At 37.0% G+C, this 17215-nt stretch overlaps 1 pseudogene; it reads right to left on the bottom strand.

Annotated features, from left to right (window-relative positions):
- Positions 1 to 6571: 6571 nt before the first annotated feature.
- Positions 6572 to 6990, bottom strand: LOC109266278 (40S ribosomal protein S20-like; annotated as a pseudogene).
- Positions 6991 to 17215: the final 10225 nt, after the last annotated feature.

The raw sequence follows: 17215 nt of genomic DNA on the forward strand, positions 1-17215 counted from the left end.
AGAATGTGCTTATTATTTTGTTTTTTTTAAATGGGATCCAATCAGAGGCTTTTGTTTTTTTTTTAATTTGAGAGAGAGAGAGCATAAGCAGGGGAAAGGGGCAGAGGGATAGAGACAGAGAAAGAGAGAATCTTAAGCAGGCTCCATGCTCAGCGTGGAGCCCAACGTGAGGCTAGATCTCATGGCTGCGAGATCGTGACCTGAGCCAAAGTTAAGACTTGGATCCTTAACTGACTGAGCCACCCAGGCACCCCCAATCAGAGTGCCTCTAAGCTGTGTAGTATTCTAACAAACTTATTAGCTCATAATACCACTGATTTATAAACAAGATAGTTTTTATCTTTGCTTTCTGAATTTAGAAAGTTGAGGTATTCTTACCAGTTTATATCCGCTTTGGGGGATTTAAGCTTATATACATATGTGTGTACATATGTTCATGTACAAAGACTTCTTGGTTTTCTCATTTTGAGTTCTTAGAAAGTATCCACATGCTCTTTATTTATGGAAATAACTGTTATATGGTGAGGAAAAGGTAAGACTTTTAACGACCGATTTGCCTTACTCTTTTCTACAGACTGTCTCAAAATGTAAATCACAGGCAAACTCTCATTTCTGTTTTCAGGAAGTAGCTAATTATCTCAGAGGAGTAAGACATGGAAATTGGCATGCTCATTAGGATTTTAGGTAGTTGAATGTAACTGAGTAAAACTGTTTTCATCATGTTATGAGTTCCTCATTGACTGGATATTGGACTATGTAAAAAATGAATATATAAGTTCAAGTTAGATTTTCCATGGAGAAAGTTATCTGTCAGTATTTAGTTCTAGCCAAGGTAGATTTTATTTTCAACTTTGTAGTCCGTATCATTTCTGCTTAACTCTTTGGGTATCATCTTTTTTATTCAGTTTTCAGTCTGACATTCAGCAGTGATGCTCTTTAAAATCTGAGACATATAATGGTATGAAAGATTGTTAAAATAAGAATAAATTGAATATGGAAGGAAAGTGCGATTTTCCCTTAGACATTCATTTCATTTACATTTTTCCTCTTTTAAGTTAGTATAGTAAACATCGTAATAAACTATAGTAGTGTGACCATTTTCTGCCTGTGGATTTTATTTTCTTGCTACCCGGCTATTTTAGGACTATTCTGTTGGTCAAGTATTCTGGATACCAGGAGGGGATCTTGGACTATATTGTAGCAAATCAGTTGTTTTGTAATGGAAATGGTAACAAGAGCTACCATTTCTTGAGAACATATTGTTTGTTCTTGCCCAGCATTGTGCTAGGTCTTCAATATCTAATCCTTAAAAACAACCACACAAAGCAAGTGTTCTTATTAATACTTTGTAGTGAGGAAAAAGCTGTTGGCCAAGTTATTCAATCTCAGTTTCTCATAAATGCTAATGACAGGATCAAATCCAGACCAACTAAATATTATCCTCTTTATCCATGCTTTTTCAGATGTAGAAAATTATCTGAGAAATTGCATCTTACAAATAAACTTCATTTGGATTACTGATACACATTGTGTGCTATAGAAGTAATATTTTTCTAGAGTGTTTAGTTTGAGATTTTATTTCTTGTTTTAATCTTAAAACTTGGAATAATTTTATTTTGTTTGAGGTTAATATGCCACTTAGAAAAAAATCTCAAGCACAAATAATCAGTGGCTGTAGGTATCTAAATACATGTGATTTGGTTGTGTTTGGCAAGTTTATTCCTAAGCAGGTTGTTTCAAAACTCAGAACATAATTTTTTCATAGAACCAATATTATGAAGTAAGAACTAAACTAGCCTATAAAAACATAACATGTACCTAAACCAGTATTTTCCAGTGTGTTCCGTGAAACCCACATCTTACAATATGTGAGATATGGAAAGCATTCCGTGAGCAAATAAGCTTTGCACATAGTATGTACTTTATTCCCCTACTCTCCTGGAGATTTAAAATAATGTTGATCATCATATTAAAGAGTCGGAGACATCCTTCATAAACAATCTGTTTAAAACAGTTTACCATTTTCAAATATATTTCACTATAACTTCCTTTCCCTCAAGTAACATACCAAATAGAAGTAGGGGAACATGATGGTTGAACTTCCTCCTAAAAGAGGCAGAGAATGGTTCACCATTGAAAGAGGGAAGGCAAGGTAGCAATAACTAACTGCACAGTAGTTATAGGTTGTATGTAATTTATTAAACGTAAGACTTTAATATTTGGTAATTTATAACTGGAAGTTTGTACCTCTTAATCCCCTTCATCTGTTTTTCCCATCCCCTTGCTCCCCTTCTTGCTGGCAGCTACTAGTTCTCCTTATTTATGGGTCAGTTTCTGTTTTGTTTATTCATTTGTTTTGATTTTTAGATTCTACATGTGAAATCATACCATATTTGTCTTTGTCTGACTTATTTCATTTACTAGCATAATACTCTCTAGGCCCATCCTTGTTGTCACGAATGGCAAGATTTGCTTCTTATTGCTGAATACTACTCTCTTGTGTATATATACCACATCTTTATTCATCTGATGGACACACATGTTGCTTCCATATGTTGGCTATTGTAAATAATGCTGCAGTAAACATAGGAATACGTATATACTTTTGAATTAGTGTTTTCATTTTCTTCAGATAAGTACCCAGAAATGGATTTACTGGATCATATGGTGTTTAAAATTTTTAAAAATTTTGAGGAATCTCCATTGTGTGTTTTAGTCACTGTACCAGTATACATTCCCACCAACAGTGCATGAGTGTTCCATTTGTCCACATCACCAACACTCATTGTGGTTTTGATTTATATTTTTCTGATGACTAGTGATGTTGAGAATCTTTTCTTGTGAGAGTTCTTTATATATTCTGGATATTAACCCCTTATCAGATACACAGTTTGCAAATACTTCTTTTATTCAGTAGATGACCTTTTCATTTTGTGGATGGTTTCTTTACTGTGTAAAAAGCCTTTTAGTTTGATGTAGTCCCAGTTGTTTATCTTTGCTTTTGTTGCCCTTGCCTGTATCTGTATTTGTATCTATATCTATACACATACATACAGCTAAGACCAGTATCTAACAGTTTACTGCCTATATTTTCTTTCAAGAGTTTTATAGTTTCAGGTCTTAATATTTAGGTCTTGAATCCATTTTGAGTTTATTTTTTACATGGTGTGAGTCGTGGTCAGTTTCATTGTATAGTCCCCATTGTATATTTTTGCCTCCTTTGACATAGATTAATTAACTGTGTAAGTGTGGATTTCTTTCTGGGCTCTCTGTTCTGTTAGTCTTGGATTTTTCTTTTTTGTGTATGTGCCACTATTTTTGTGTGTGTGCCAGTTCCATACTGTTTTGATTACTATAGCTTTGATTACTATAGTAGTATAGTTAGAAATCTGGAAGTGTGATGCCTCTAGCTTTGTCTTCTTTCTCAAGATTATTTTGGCTATTTGGGGTCTTTTGTGGTTTCATACAAATTTTAGGATTCTTTGTTCTAGTTCTGTGAAAATTGCTACTGATATTTTGATAGGGATTGCATTTTGAATTTGTAGATTGCTTTGGGTAATATGGACATTTTAATGATACTGATTATTCCAGTCCATGAGCGTGGTATATCTTTCTCTTCATTGGTATATCTTCTGTTACAAATAATAGAGCCTTCAGTTTCTTTTATCAGCATCTTACAGTTTTCAGAGTACAGGTCTTTCACCTCCTTGGTTAAATTTATTTCTATGTATTCTTCTTGATGGAACTGTAAATGGAATTGTTTTCTTAGTTTCTCTTACTGTTGGTTTGTTACTAGTGTATTAAAACACAGCATTTCTGTGTATATTTTGTATTTTGAAACTACTGAATTCATTTATTCTGATATTTTTGTTGTGTGGAGTCTTTAGGGTTTTCTGTATGTAGTGTCATGTCCTCTACAGTTGTGAGTTTTACTTCTTCCTTACCAACTTGGATACTTTTTATCTTTTTTTTTTTTTTTTTTTTTTTTTTTTTTGTCTGATTGCTGTGGCTAGGGCTGCTAGTACTGTGTTGAATAAAAGTGGTAGGAGTAGGCATCCTTGTCTTGCTCTTTATTTTAGAGGAAAGGTTTTCAGCTTTTTCTGTTGAGTGTGATGTTAACTGTGGATTTGTCATATATGGCCTTTATTGAGGTTTGTTCCTTCTCTATTTTTTTGAGTTTTTATCATAAGTGGATGTTGAATTTTGTCAAATGCTTTTTCTGTATCTATTGAGATGATCACATGATATATACATTCTTCATTTTGTTAATGTGTTGTATCACATTGATTTGCAGATATTAAACCATCCTTGCATCCCTGAAATAAATCCCATTTGGTCATGGTGTATGAACCTTCTAATGTATTGTTGAATTTCGTTTGCTGATATTTTGTTGAAGTTTTTTTTTTTTTTTTTGCATCAGTATTCATCAGGGATATTGGGTTGCCTTTTTCCTTTTAGTAGTATCTATCTAGTTTTGGTATCAGGGCAATGCTCATGTCATAGAACAAGTTTGAAAGTGTTCCTTCCTCTTCAGTTTTTTAGAATAGTGGGAGAAGGATAGATATTATTAATTCTTCTTTAAATGTTTGTTAGAATTCACCTGTGAAGCCATCTTAGGAGTTTTTTTTTATTACTGACTAAATTTCATTGCTAATAATCAGTTCATATTTTCTATTCCTTCATGATTCATTCTTGGAAAATTGTATGTTTCTAGAAATTTATCTGTTTCTTCTAGGTTGTTCAATTTATTGATAATGTAATTGTAGTATCAAAAAAAATTTTTTTATGTTTATTTTTGAGAGAGACAGCATGAGAGGGGGAGGGGCAGAGACAGAAGGAGACACAGAATCTGAAGCAGGCTCCAGGCTCTGAGCAGTCAGCACAGAGCCTGATGCAGGGCTCGAACCCACAAACCATGAGATTGTGACCTGAGCCGAAGTCAGATGCTTAACCAAAAAGCCACCCAGCCACTCCTGTAGAAGTCTCTCATAATCTTTTGTATTTCTGTGGTGTTGATTGTAACTTTCATTTTTGACTTTGAGCTCTTTTTCTTGATGAGTCTGGCTAAAGGTTTATCAATTTTATTTGTTGTTTCAGAGAACCAGCTCTTTATTTTCACTGATCTTTTCTATTGCCTTTTAAGTCTCTCTTTCATTTATTTCTTCCCTGTTCTTTATTATTTACTTCTACTAACTTTGGGCTTTGTTCTTTTTCTGATTCCTTTAGGTATTAGCTTACATTGTTTATTTTTCTTATTTCCTGAGGTAGGTCTGTATAGCTATGAACTTCCCTCTTAGAACTGCTTTTGCTACATCCCACAGATTTTGGAATGCTGTGTTTCTATTCTTATTTGTCTCAAGTTATTTTTTTATTTCCTCTTTGATTTCTTCATTGACCCATTGGTTGTTTAATAGCATGTTGTGGGGTGCCTGTGTGGCTCAGTCAGTTAAACGTCCATCTTCATCTCAGGTCATGATCTTGCAGTCTGTGAGTTTGAGCCCCGCATCAGGCTCTGCGCTGACAGCTTTGAGCCTGGAGCCTGCTTCGGATTCGGTGTCTGCCTCTCTATCTGCCCCTCCCCCACTCATACTCTGTCTCTCTCTCTCAAAAATAAATAAACATTAAAATATATATATATTTTTAAATAACATGTAGTTTAGTCTCCATGAGTTTTATTTTTTCCATTTTTTGTTCCTGCAGTTGATTTCTAGTTTCATACTGTTGTGGTTAGAAGAGATGCTTGATATGATTTACATCTTCTGAAATTTATTGATATTTGTTTTGTGGCCTCATGCGATCTATTCTGGAGAATGTTCCATCTGTACGTGAATGTATATTCTGGGATGGAATGTTCTGTATATTATCTGTTAAGTTCATCTGGTCTAATGTGTCATTCAAGACTACTGTTTCTTTATTGATTTTCTGTCTGCATAATCTATCCACTAATGTAGGTGGGGTGTTAAAGTCCCCCATTATTGTTTACTGTCAGTTTCTTCCTGTATGTCTGTTAATATTTGCTTTATATATTTAGGTGCTCCTCTGTTGGGTGCACCAATACTTATAATTGTTATATTCTCTCATTGGGTTGATCATTATGTAATGCCCTTCTTTGTCTCTTGTGATGGTCTTTGTTTTAAAGTCTATTTTGTCTGATAAGAATATTGCTATCCCAGCTTTATTTTTATTTCCATTTGTATGTAATGTACATCTTTTTCTGTCCCTTCATTTTAAGTCTATATGTTTCTTTAGGTCTGAAGTGACTCTCTTGTAGACAACATACAGATAGGTCTGTTGTTTTTTTTTTTTTCTTTTTTTTTTAATGTTTATTTATTTTTGAGAGAGACAGAGCATGGGGAGGGGCAGAGAGAGAGGGAGACACAGAAACCGAAGCAGGCTCCAGGCTCTGAACCTGGAGCAGGGCTCAAACCCACAAACTGTAAGATCATGACCTGAGCCAAAGTTTGGCGCTTAACCCACTAAGCCACCCAGGTGCCCCTGGTTTTTTTATTCATTCAGTCACCCTATGTTTTTTTATTTTTTATGTTTGGTTATTTATTTAACTGATAATTTATTAAAAGGCTGATTTAAGCATCTGCAGTGGTGACTTCCACCTCAACTCCTGGCTCAGTACTGATGGAAGTAATCTGTTTAATAATCTCAGAAGGACTGTGCAAATCAATGAGTTGTGTGTGGATCTTCGTCTGAAAACGATATTAGAAGTCAACGATCAAGTCTTAGAACCTTCACCACAAGGAATTTTTCTTGTAGTGATTCTCAGAGTCTTGGTGGGCATCTGAACTGGTCCTTTCACTTTGAGATTCTTTTTCTTGGCGCCTCTGATCAAGTCAGCACATACCTTCTCTAAAGATTTTACTTTGTGGCTGGTTAGAGTAATTCTAATTTGGTGAGTCGCCACCTCCGGTTCCATGGGTGTCTTTCCGGTGTCTTTAAAAGCCATGGCTGTGGCGCGGCTTCCTGACCGACTTGTTCTTGGCAAGAGCAAACAGCGGTGAGTCGGGCAGGAGCGGGGCCTCCAAAGCTCTGCTGTGGCTGCGACCGCGTCTTCCTCAAAGAGAGCTGTTTTTTATTTTTTTTAATTGATTTTATAGCTACCATTTTTCATGAGCTGGCTGGAATTAGGGTCTCTTACTTTCTACCAAAAATGCTAACATCCACTGAGTGTTGGGAAATGGGCCAGCGAGTAGAGAGGCCATTTTCTAGGCATAGTGCACCACATCACTGACAAAATCACTTGTTGATTTTGTTCCAAGTTGCTGACATGTTGCACAGAGTTGTTGAACATCAAGTTATACACCAGAGAAATACATGAGATTGGATGTGTTTTGCCAGTGGAGGAAATGGAGAATAGACTTGAGCTGGCATCTCATGTCCACTTATGTTTAAAGTAATTATCGGAGGTACCTGGGTGGCTCAGTCTGTTGAGCGTCTGGCTTCGGCTCAGGTAATGATCTCGCGGTTTGTGAGTTCAAGCCCCACATCAGGCTCTGTGCTGACAGCTCAGAGCCTGGAGCCTGTTTCGGATTCTGTGTCTCCCTCTCTGTCTGCTCCTCCCCCACTCGTGCTCTGTCTCTCTCAAAAATAAATAAACATTAAAAATTTAAAGTAATTATCGATAGGTATATACTTTTATTGCCGTTTTTTAAACTGTGCTTTGGTAGCTTTTGTAGTTCTTCCCTCTTCCCGTCTTCTTGCTCTCTTCCCTTATGGCTTGATAACTTTCAGTATTATTTTTGGATTCCTTTCTCTTTATTTTGTGTGTATATATTACAGGTTTTTGGTTTGTGGTTACCACGAGGTTCATATAGAACACCCTGTGCATGTCGCAGTCTATTTTAGGTTGGTGGTCACTCAAGTTTGAACAGATTCTAAAACACTACATTTTTACTCCTCCCCACTCAGGTCGTATGTATTTGATGTCATATTTTATACGCTTTATCTTGTGTGTTCCTTACCTAATTATTGTGGATATAGTCGATCTTAACTACTTTTGTCTTTTAATATTTATACTAGCTTTGTAAGTGGTTGCTCCACTACCCTTTGTTTGCTTTAACCAGTGAGATTTTTTCTTTCTTTCATAATTTCCTTCTAGTTATGACCTTTTCTGTTTAAGTAAGTCCCTTCAACATTTCTTGTGAGAGCAATTTGGAGGTGATGAACTTCTTTAACTTTTGTTTGTTGGGGCAACTCCATCTTTTCTTCAATTCTCAATGATAACCTTGCCAAGTATTGTATTCTTGGTTGCAGTGCATATCATGCCATCTCCTCCTGGCCTGCAAAGTTCCTGATGAAAAATCAGATGATGGTCTTACAGGTTTCCCTCATACATAACTAGTCACTTTTCTCTTGCTGTTTTTAATATTCTTTCTTTAATTTTTGACATTGTAATGAGTTTGTGTCTTTGTGTGGACCTCTTTAGGTTTATCTTGTTTGGGGCTATCTGTGTATCCTGGACCAGGATGTCTTTCCTTCCCCCAGGTTATGGGAGTTTTTAGCTATTAATTCTTCAAATAAGTTTTCTGCCCCTTTCTCTTCTTCTGGGACTCCTATAATGGGAATGTTAGTATGATTGATGTTAGCCCAGAGGTCTATACTCATGTTGAAAAAAATTTTTTTTTTTTTATTGTTCAGTTTGGGTGATTTCCAGTATCCTGCCTTCCAGATCACTGATCTTTTCTTCTGCACCTCTAAGCTGCTGTTGATTCCCTCTGGTATATTTTTCATTTCAGTTTTTATATTATTCAGCTCTGATTGGTTCCTTTTTTTTTTTTTTTTTAAGTTTATTTATTTTGAGAGAGAGTGTGAGTGGAGGAGGGGCAGAGAGAGAGAGAGAGACAGAGAGAGAGAATCCTAGGCAGGCTCTGTGCTGACAGTGGGGCTCGATTTCCTGAACTGTGAGATCATGACCTGAGCCAAAATCAAGAGTCAGAAGAGTCAGATGCTTAGCCAGCTGAACCACCCAGGTGCACCTGATTGGTTCTTTTTTTTATTTTCTATCTCTTCTTTGAAGTTCTCACTGTGCTCATCTATTCTTCTCCCCAGTTCGGTGAGCATCTTTGTGAACTTTACTTTTAACTCTTTATCAGATAGATTGCTTATCTCCACTGTAGTTCTTTTTCTGAAGTTTTGTCTTATTCTTTTATTTAGGAACATACTCCTCTGTGTTCCTATTTTGCCCACCTTTCTGCATTTGTTTATATGTATTAGGTAAATCAGTGATATATGCTGGTTTTCAAGGAGTGGCCTTATGCAGAAGGAGTCCTGTGGGGCCCAGAAGCACAATCACCTGGTAACTAGAATCAAGAGCTCCTAGAATATTCCCTTTGTGAGCTGCATGTGCCCTCCCGTTGTGGCTGGGCCATGACTACTGTGGGTGCACTGTTGGTCAATGCTGGTCCCAACCAAGGCTGCCTACCAGATGTGGCCACAGGGCAGGAGCTGTTTTGTGCTCTGGTTTAGTATTGATGGGACTATTGCTCAAAGACTTGCTGCTCTAAGCAATTTTCTAAAATGCCATTTCTCCCCATCAGCTCTTGTATAACTGGTTGACAAGAACACATCTGCTACACATTAGGAAAATAAAAGAACAGATAGCAATTGTCTCTGGTCTGTGGCTCACACCCCCAAGCCTTGGTTAGCTACCCCAGCAGAGGGTTTTTGGGGGTTTTGGTTGGGGGGGGTTGACTCATCTAGTTTTTTATTTGAGGAATTATTTGGGGGAGGTAATGCTGAAAGTAGGTAAGTGAGGGTGGATTTGGCAAGTGTTTAGTCATGATTTTATCTCAACTGCCCAACCTGAAGTGTTTTCCAGTAAGTATGCCAAGTGAGTGTTCAGCATTTCAGTTCTATTACCAATAGGATTATTGGAATGGAAGAGAACTTCTATAAATTTTTGTTCCATTCTTTTTGGATTGTTAATAGAGTGTTTGACTAGAAATAGAAGAGGGTTTTGCAGGCTGATCTTTTTTAATATCATTTGAGTTCACTTTTTAAAAGCAAAAAGGGATTATAAGCAGCTTTGCAGTATGACTTGTTCTAAGAAAATGTCTTACCAGTAATAGAACTAACAAACATAGGAAGAAGAAATATTCTTGTTTAGTTATACTCCCTAGTATCTGAAAGTATCTCTTACATAAGCAATTACTTAAAAGACAGTATACAGTTGACCCTTGAATAACGCAATGGTTAGGGGTATTGACTCACCACACAGTTGAAAATTCATGTATAACTTCGGATTGCCCCCAAACTTAACTACTGGTAGTCTACTGTTGACCTGAAACCTACCAATAATATAAACAATTGATTAGCACATATTTTGTATGTTATGTGCATAATATACTGTATTTTTACAATAAAGCAGAGAAAAGAAAACGTTTTTAAGAAAATCCTAAGAAAGAGAAAGTACATTTATAATACTATAATGGATTTGTCCAAAAAAATTTGCATGTAAGTGGACCCATGCAGTTCAAACTGTTGTTTAAGGGCCAACTGTATTTTCTTTTTACTTTCTATGTAAAAGAGATACCCAATTGAAAAGTAAACAAGCACTTTATTGTATGGCACCATGCCAAGCTAATTGGGAGCTATGGCCATAAGAGTTTCCCTGTCTTTAAAGCTTTTTAAATTTATGTGTACATGCAGAGCAGAAACTACTGCTTTGTGGGGAGATGGAAGGAGTAAGCAATGCACTCACCCTCTCTAGCCATACTGAGGAGGCTTTTCTGGTAGGGAAGGCTGGGCTGATTATAATTAGCAAGACTTTGCTATTTAACAGATTTTTTATTCAGTTTTCCTGAAAACCAAAGTACAGTCTCTTTAGTCACCTACCACAAAATTGTTACTAAGCAAGAGAGATCCCACAGAAATCAGAAATGTCAAGTGATTTTTTTTTTTTTAACAAAGTCTGTTCCAAAATGTTGGATTTCAGAATTTGAACTTGAAGCAGATATGGGTTGTTGGTAATTAAGCCATTTTAGTAATCCCTAAATCAGTTTATTGGGGGTAGGGGAATGTGGTGAGAAGGTCTGGGTCAAGACCACAGTTATGAGAATCCTACTCTAGCTTGAAACTATCAACAAGTGTGCTCTGATCCTGGCTAACTTTGAGAAGCAGATTATTCTCCACTAACCTATTGGGAATGTCTTGAATTTTTCATGGTAAATCACAAAGTATAGAATCTAATCTAGGGATTTTACAAATAGCCCTAGGGGCCAAATTGACCAGATTGCAAAGTGAATTGGGCCCAGAATAGTATACTCTGTTATTCTAAGCTTCAAGCATTGTCTGTAGACCTAGACTAGAGTTATCTAGAATTTTATGGTTTGGATGAGAACACACTGATGAATATAAAGTTGAGGGAGAAAGATGTTTATTTTTGAGAACATTATTAAACATTTATTAAGCACTAATTATATGCCTAGGAATTTGCTGAACAATGTGTATAAAAATAAATAAATAAAAGATGATTCTTAGAAAAAATATATGCAATTGCTGTGACCAAAATCAAAACATAAGATACAAGAACTAGAACAGAGTTCAGAATGTCTATTGTTTACATAAGATGTTTCCCACATTAAACATTATGTCCAAAATTGAGTTCTTTATGTGTCCTCCAACTATTGTTAATTACACTATTCCCCACTCTAAGCATTCTTATACTATGTCATTTCTCAGTGTTGATTTTGTTAATTCTCTTAAATATATAAAACCAGTCCCTTAAGTAAACATTTTTGACGACTCCATGATGTATCTTAAATCTCTTTCCTTCTCCAATCCCTACTGTGGTATCCTAGTCAAGCTCCATCATCATTTGCCTATACTCAGTGTCAACTTCCTGTTTTCCCCACTTTCATTCTATCCCTTTCCAATCCATTTCCTATAACAGCAAGCATTGCTGCCCTACCTAAAAAAGCCCTTCAGTGAGCTCTCTACCACTTTCTTTGCATATACTGGTCCCCACTTACCTCTTCGAATCTTCCTGTGCCAGTCTCCTGCACAGTGTTCACAAACCAAGGACCCCAGAATTAATCTTTACTTAATTGACTCCAGTTTGTTTTTATAAGCAGTGACTATTTGTATTGTCTGAAAGTCTTGCCCTCAAGGGCCCATTAAAGGGAATTTTCCCAAGACTGACATGCTGGTCTTTTTCAAAAGTAAAATATGTGAATTTACCAGCTTCTGGGTGTGTGGGCTTTATGACTGTTCTCCCTGATGCCAAGAGGCTTTTCATTTCTAGCTTATTGTCTTTGTTTCTGGCTGTAATTGCCAAAAATTAAACAGTAGGGTAAATGGGTTATTATTGTAATATGATACTCCTTGAACTGTGCCCAGCCCTACCTGTTTCAGAAGGTCTTTTCACTTTTGAAAAAATACCAGTTGCTGAGTTCTGTGGTCCAACTAGAACATGCGTTTTAAAAGTTCTATGAATTTTGAGAACCAGACTTTAAATACTTTGAGCACTTAACCTTCTCTTCTGCCCAAACATATTGATGAGATTCTTCTGAAGACTTAAAGTGGAAGAGCATACTTTACCTTATTCTTTTACTTTTCCTGGTTTCATTCTTTAAATACGAGTAAAAGTGTGATGGCTTTTCAATTATTTTAAATAATGAAAAGATCCATTTGTCCTATTTACCTATATAAGGTGTGGCTACAGCAATAAAAGATACATTTGGAAGAGGTCTTGAACATTTCAGACACTCTGCTGAGTATAGAATTCACTCATTCAGTCCCCAGAGCAAGAGGGCTAACATGACAAAATCGTCATTAGATTAAGAGTCGCCTAGATCCTGGTGATCTTGGTAAGAATTGACTTAATTGGGCTTGTGAAGGTGGAAGGGGGCTGAGGAGTGAGTGGAAGGTGTGGACGCAGAGACTGCATGTGTGGGTGGCTTGTTCCAAGAAGTTTAGTTGTGAAAGGGAAGTTGGAGGTAGAACAGTAGGCAAGGTAGAATAGAGATTTGTATGTTTATAATTGCATCTTAGAAATTAATGTAGACTTAAAAGATGGGAAGAGAAGGTATATAGGTGTAAATGTACAAGTTACTAGATAAAGTTTAAAAACTAATCACCAGCAATAACAGTTTGAACAGAGACCTATGAAAATTCCTAATCAGTAACTGCCTTACAGTTCTTTGAAGTAGCTACCTTCTTATCTGTGCATGTTGTAATGCACACATCTCATTGTGGCATCTTCTCAGCCTTTTCTTTTAAAGCAATGCCTGAAGCACACCATTGTTTTCTGTAGTGTAGGCTTATGAAAGTTACATTAATATTTCCTATTATTTTCATATCATTTGTCTTCAAAAGATCATCTATTTTTAGACCATTAATTAGTCTCTAAACAGATGGCACAACAACTAAAAAATATGTTTTCAAAATCAGAGACTTTAGTATAAAGTTAGAACCCCAAACTTTTTAACACCCATCTTATTAAAATGTATTGCAGCCAGAATTTAGTTATAATAAAAAAATTAAAATATCTACTGAAGGCAGCGGGGGGAATAGGTTATTGAGAAAAACATTTAAAATTGCCACCTATTTTTTTTTAATGGAACTTGGACAGTAAAAGTGGCAGGTCTTAGAGAAAGGGGATATTCTGACTCCCCAAAACAAAGCACTTGAGCACAGAGCTAGACAGCTCAGAGCTAATTTTGGAACTCCGCAGTTAATGCAAAATTTTTCAAAAGGGGTGTCTGGAAAAAAAAATTTAAGTTTGCATTCTTTCATTTAAACTCAGTTCATAAAATTTCCCTACTAAACATCATCATAATTGTGGAGCAGTGTCTTCCTGTCACTCATGCTATGCAAAGTCATCTTTGATGCCCTTTGTTGCCCTCATCCTTGCATCTTCTAAGTTACTAGATTCTGTCAATATTCTCTTCAAAGTATTGAAGTATCTTTCCTTTACTAGCTTCTCTGTAACTTTTCTGTAACTGTTCTCATCCTTTCTTACCCACCTTCCAGCTGGTCTCCTGCCTTCAGTCCTCTTCTGTCACTCTTGCTAATCTACATTCTATTCCTGGATGTTAATTTGCTTTTAAAACGGATGTAATCATACATTAAAACATTCCCAGTTTAGAGACCCTGGGCTCCCTACAGCCTGCAGGGTAAAATTGAAACTCAGTGTCCGTAGGTCCTTTATGCTCTGATCCTGGCCTACCTTCCCAGGTGTGTTTCCCTCTACTCTCTGTATATCTCCTGGATTTGGGTGAGGCTGACAGCTCCTTTTTCTCTAACATAACTTTCTTTCTTACCTCCTTTTACTTTTCTCTGTCCACCCTATATCATTCTGATCTTTTCTGTCTTTTGGGTCGTTTCACCTCTTTCATTAACTTTTTACCATGTGATTCCCCACCCCCCCCTTTGAACTCCTATTACATTATGCTTATTTCTCCCATGATGTTCTTATCTGTGTTACAATTATTTGTGTACCTGTCTTCTGTTTTCTTGAACTAATCATGTCTGTCTTATACCTCCTAACACATAGCAAGGTGCATGACAAATGTTTTATTCTTGAGTCTTGACGTGTATTGACTAGTGAAGCATTAGTATGTGATTGTAATCGCTAATGATAGAGCCTGTGATATAATGACTTATAATAAATATATATGTGGTCATTTGACCAAAATATATTTCTCAGACATACTTGGTCTTCATCCACTGTTCTGAAAATGCTTCCGAGACATAAAGGTGAAATGGGTGTCTTAATAAAGGTGACTTTTGGGCCACACCTGAGTGTGAGCCTAGTTGCCAGGAGGACCAACCATGTAATTAGAGGGTTGGGGCTTTCAGCCATGCCCCCCCCCCACACCCCCCGCAATAGGGGAAGGCAGAACTGGAAGCTGAATCAGCCAATGGCTAATGACCTCATCAGTCATGCCTATTCAAAGAAGCCTCCATAAAAACCCAAAAGGACAGGGGTTGGAGAGCTTCCATGTTGGTGAACACGTGGCGGTGTGGAGGGAATGGTACACCTGTAAAGGGCATGGAAGTGCCATGCCTTTTCCCCATGCCTTGCCCCATGTACATTTTCATCTGGCTATTGATTCATATACTTCATCCTATCCTTTTACAAACTGGTAAAGGTAAGTGTTTCCCTGAGTTCTATGAACTGCTGTAGCAAATTAATCTGGTCTAGGAGGAGGCTGGAACTTCTACAATCTGTAGCTGTTGGTCAGAAGCATGGGTAACTGTGTGGGGCTTGTGACTGGTGTCTGAAGTGGGGTGGGGGGGGTAGGGAGCAGTCTTGAAGGACTAACCCTTAACCTATGGTATCTGATACTGTCTCTGGGTAGATAGTGTCAGAATTTAGTTGAATTGTAAGACACTGAGATGATGTCAGGTGCATTGACTGGATACGTGGGGAAGCCTCCCATCTCCACGTGATGGCAGTTGGGTCCGGGAACCTAAAAGAGAGCCCTAGTGTCAGTTTATAGATGGATGTGGGTGAAGGGACCAAGAAGAAAGATTCCAGTGGCTTGGACCTGTTTCTTTACTGGATATAAGGAAACATCACAGCTGTGTTGCTCTTCTTCTTTAGATCTGGGCACCAAACAAACTTGCTGGATGCCAAGGTATTATCTATATGCAGATTCCAACAGATGTGATTTAGGCTACTACAGACACATCCATTCAGTTTAGTTTGATCTGAGTTTATCCACCCTAAGGCCTTACAATATTCAAAGGAGATAGGAATTAGTGATAACATAGTTCCTCTCTCAGAGGACTAGAGTAGGTTTGGCTTGAACAGCTGCTTCCAAATCCCTGTTAGCAGAAAAACACAATGATATTTTATATTTTTCAGTGACGTGTGGGTCCTTGGAGATAAAAATGTTAATTTCAGCAAATGTGTCAATTTTACTTATGGAAAATGTGTCAGAACACTGTACCATTGGCAAAAATAGCTTCTTGAAGGCACTGGGTGCCTGGACTTAGGTTAAAAATAAAAACAAAAACATGTTTACTTTTAAATGGTGGTACAATATGCTATGCTTTACAATCAGGACTTTTTCAGTGAGCTTATTTATCAGGATAATTTCCTGCATGACCCAAATGATAAACATCTCTGCCAAGTTTTTATAAACCCCTATTGATTTTTCACCTGCCTCTTTCTTTTCAAGCAATTCACTAATATGAGAAGACTTGTTTAACAGTATTTTGTTATGCATCTTAATCCAGTTTTGAGGAGAATTTGTTTTTGGCTGCTATCCAATTCCAAGGGAACAAAAATTAAGGTAGGTGACTGAGTAGCTGGTTGGCAGCTGGGTTTTAGAACAGCTTTGTTCTTAATTTGGTTTGCTTCAATTACACATTACTCTGATTTCTTCCAGTCAAACCACAAAAATAAGGTTTTTCTAAATATTGTGAGAGTAAGGGGAAAATTATAAAAATATAAAATAGGATGAATTTGTGGGTATGGAATCACATTACACTATTGAAAACAGATGTTGCCTTTGTATTACTACACAAAAATGCAAAAATAGCATCGCCATGGTACTACATGTATTAGTTTTTACTGAGGTTGAAATCACTTTATCTGAAAAGTAACAAGTACAATGAAAGCTTGATAGGACACCGGTCATTCTTAAGGTGCCTCCAATACTAACATGAGGTCCTCTGTAGATCTGAAAACATGGGTTACCAACAATACTGACAAAGTTTGTGCCTTGGTTTAATCAGCTAAGCTGACAATTGATTTCTAGCTTTCATCCTTATCCATCCTATGACATCTGTATTGAATTTTTAAATTCTTGAAGCATTGTATAAGGAATGTTGTATAGATGCAAGCTATTACATATTTTAGAAAATCAGAGTGTCTTTCATAGAAAATGTGTATATTGAGAGTTTTTGGTGCAAGTGACAGAAACTATATTTTTAAGCAGAGTAGAAATTTATGGCTCACATAACTTAAGTTCAGAGGTAGATCTGACTTTAGATATGCGTGAATTCTCAGCAGGGCTCTGACTCTACCTTTTGACTCTGCTTCTCTCTGTGTTGGCTTCCTTCTCTCCACCTGGTGATAGACAGAGTTGGCTACTGGTACCTTGTCGACATCATCTGTAGAGACCTGATATACCAGAGAGAGAGCATCTTTCTCCTGCAGTTTGGCAAAAACCCCAAGGAGGACTCTGATTTGTCCTGGTCTGGGTCTTGTGCTGTTCATTCTTAGAACAGTCTCTAAGAGTGGGTGGGGACA

This window comes from Panthera pardus, unplaced genomic scaffold, assembly GCF_024362965.1.
Source record: "Panthera pardus isolate Hobbes unplaced genomic scaffold, ASM2436296v1 HiC_scaffold_16, whole genome shotgun sequence".
Lineage (NCBI taxonomy): Eukaryota > Metazoa > Chordata > Mammalia > Carnivora > Felidae > Panthera > Panthera pardus.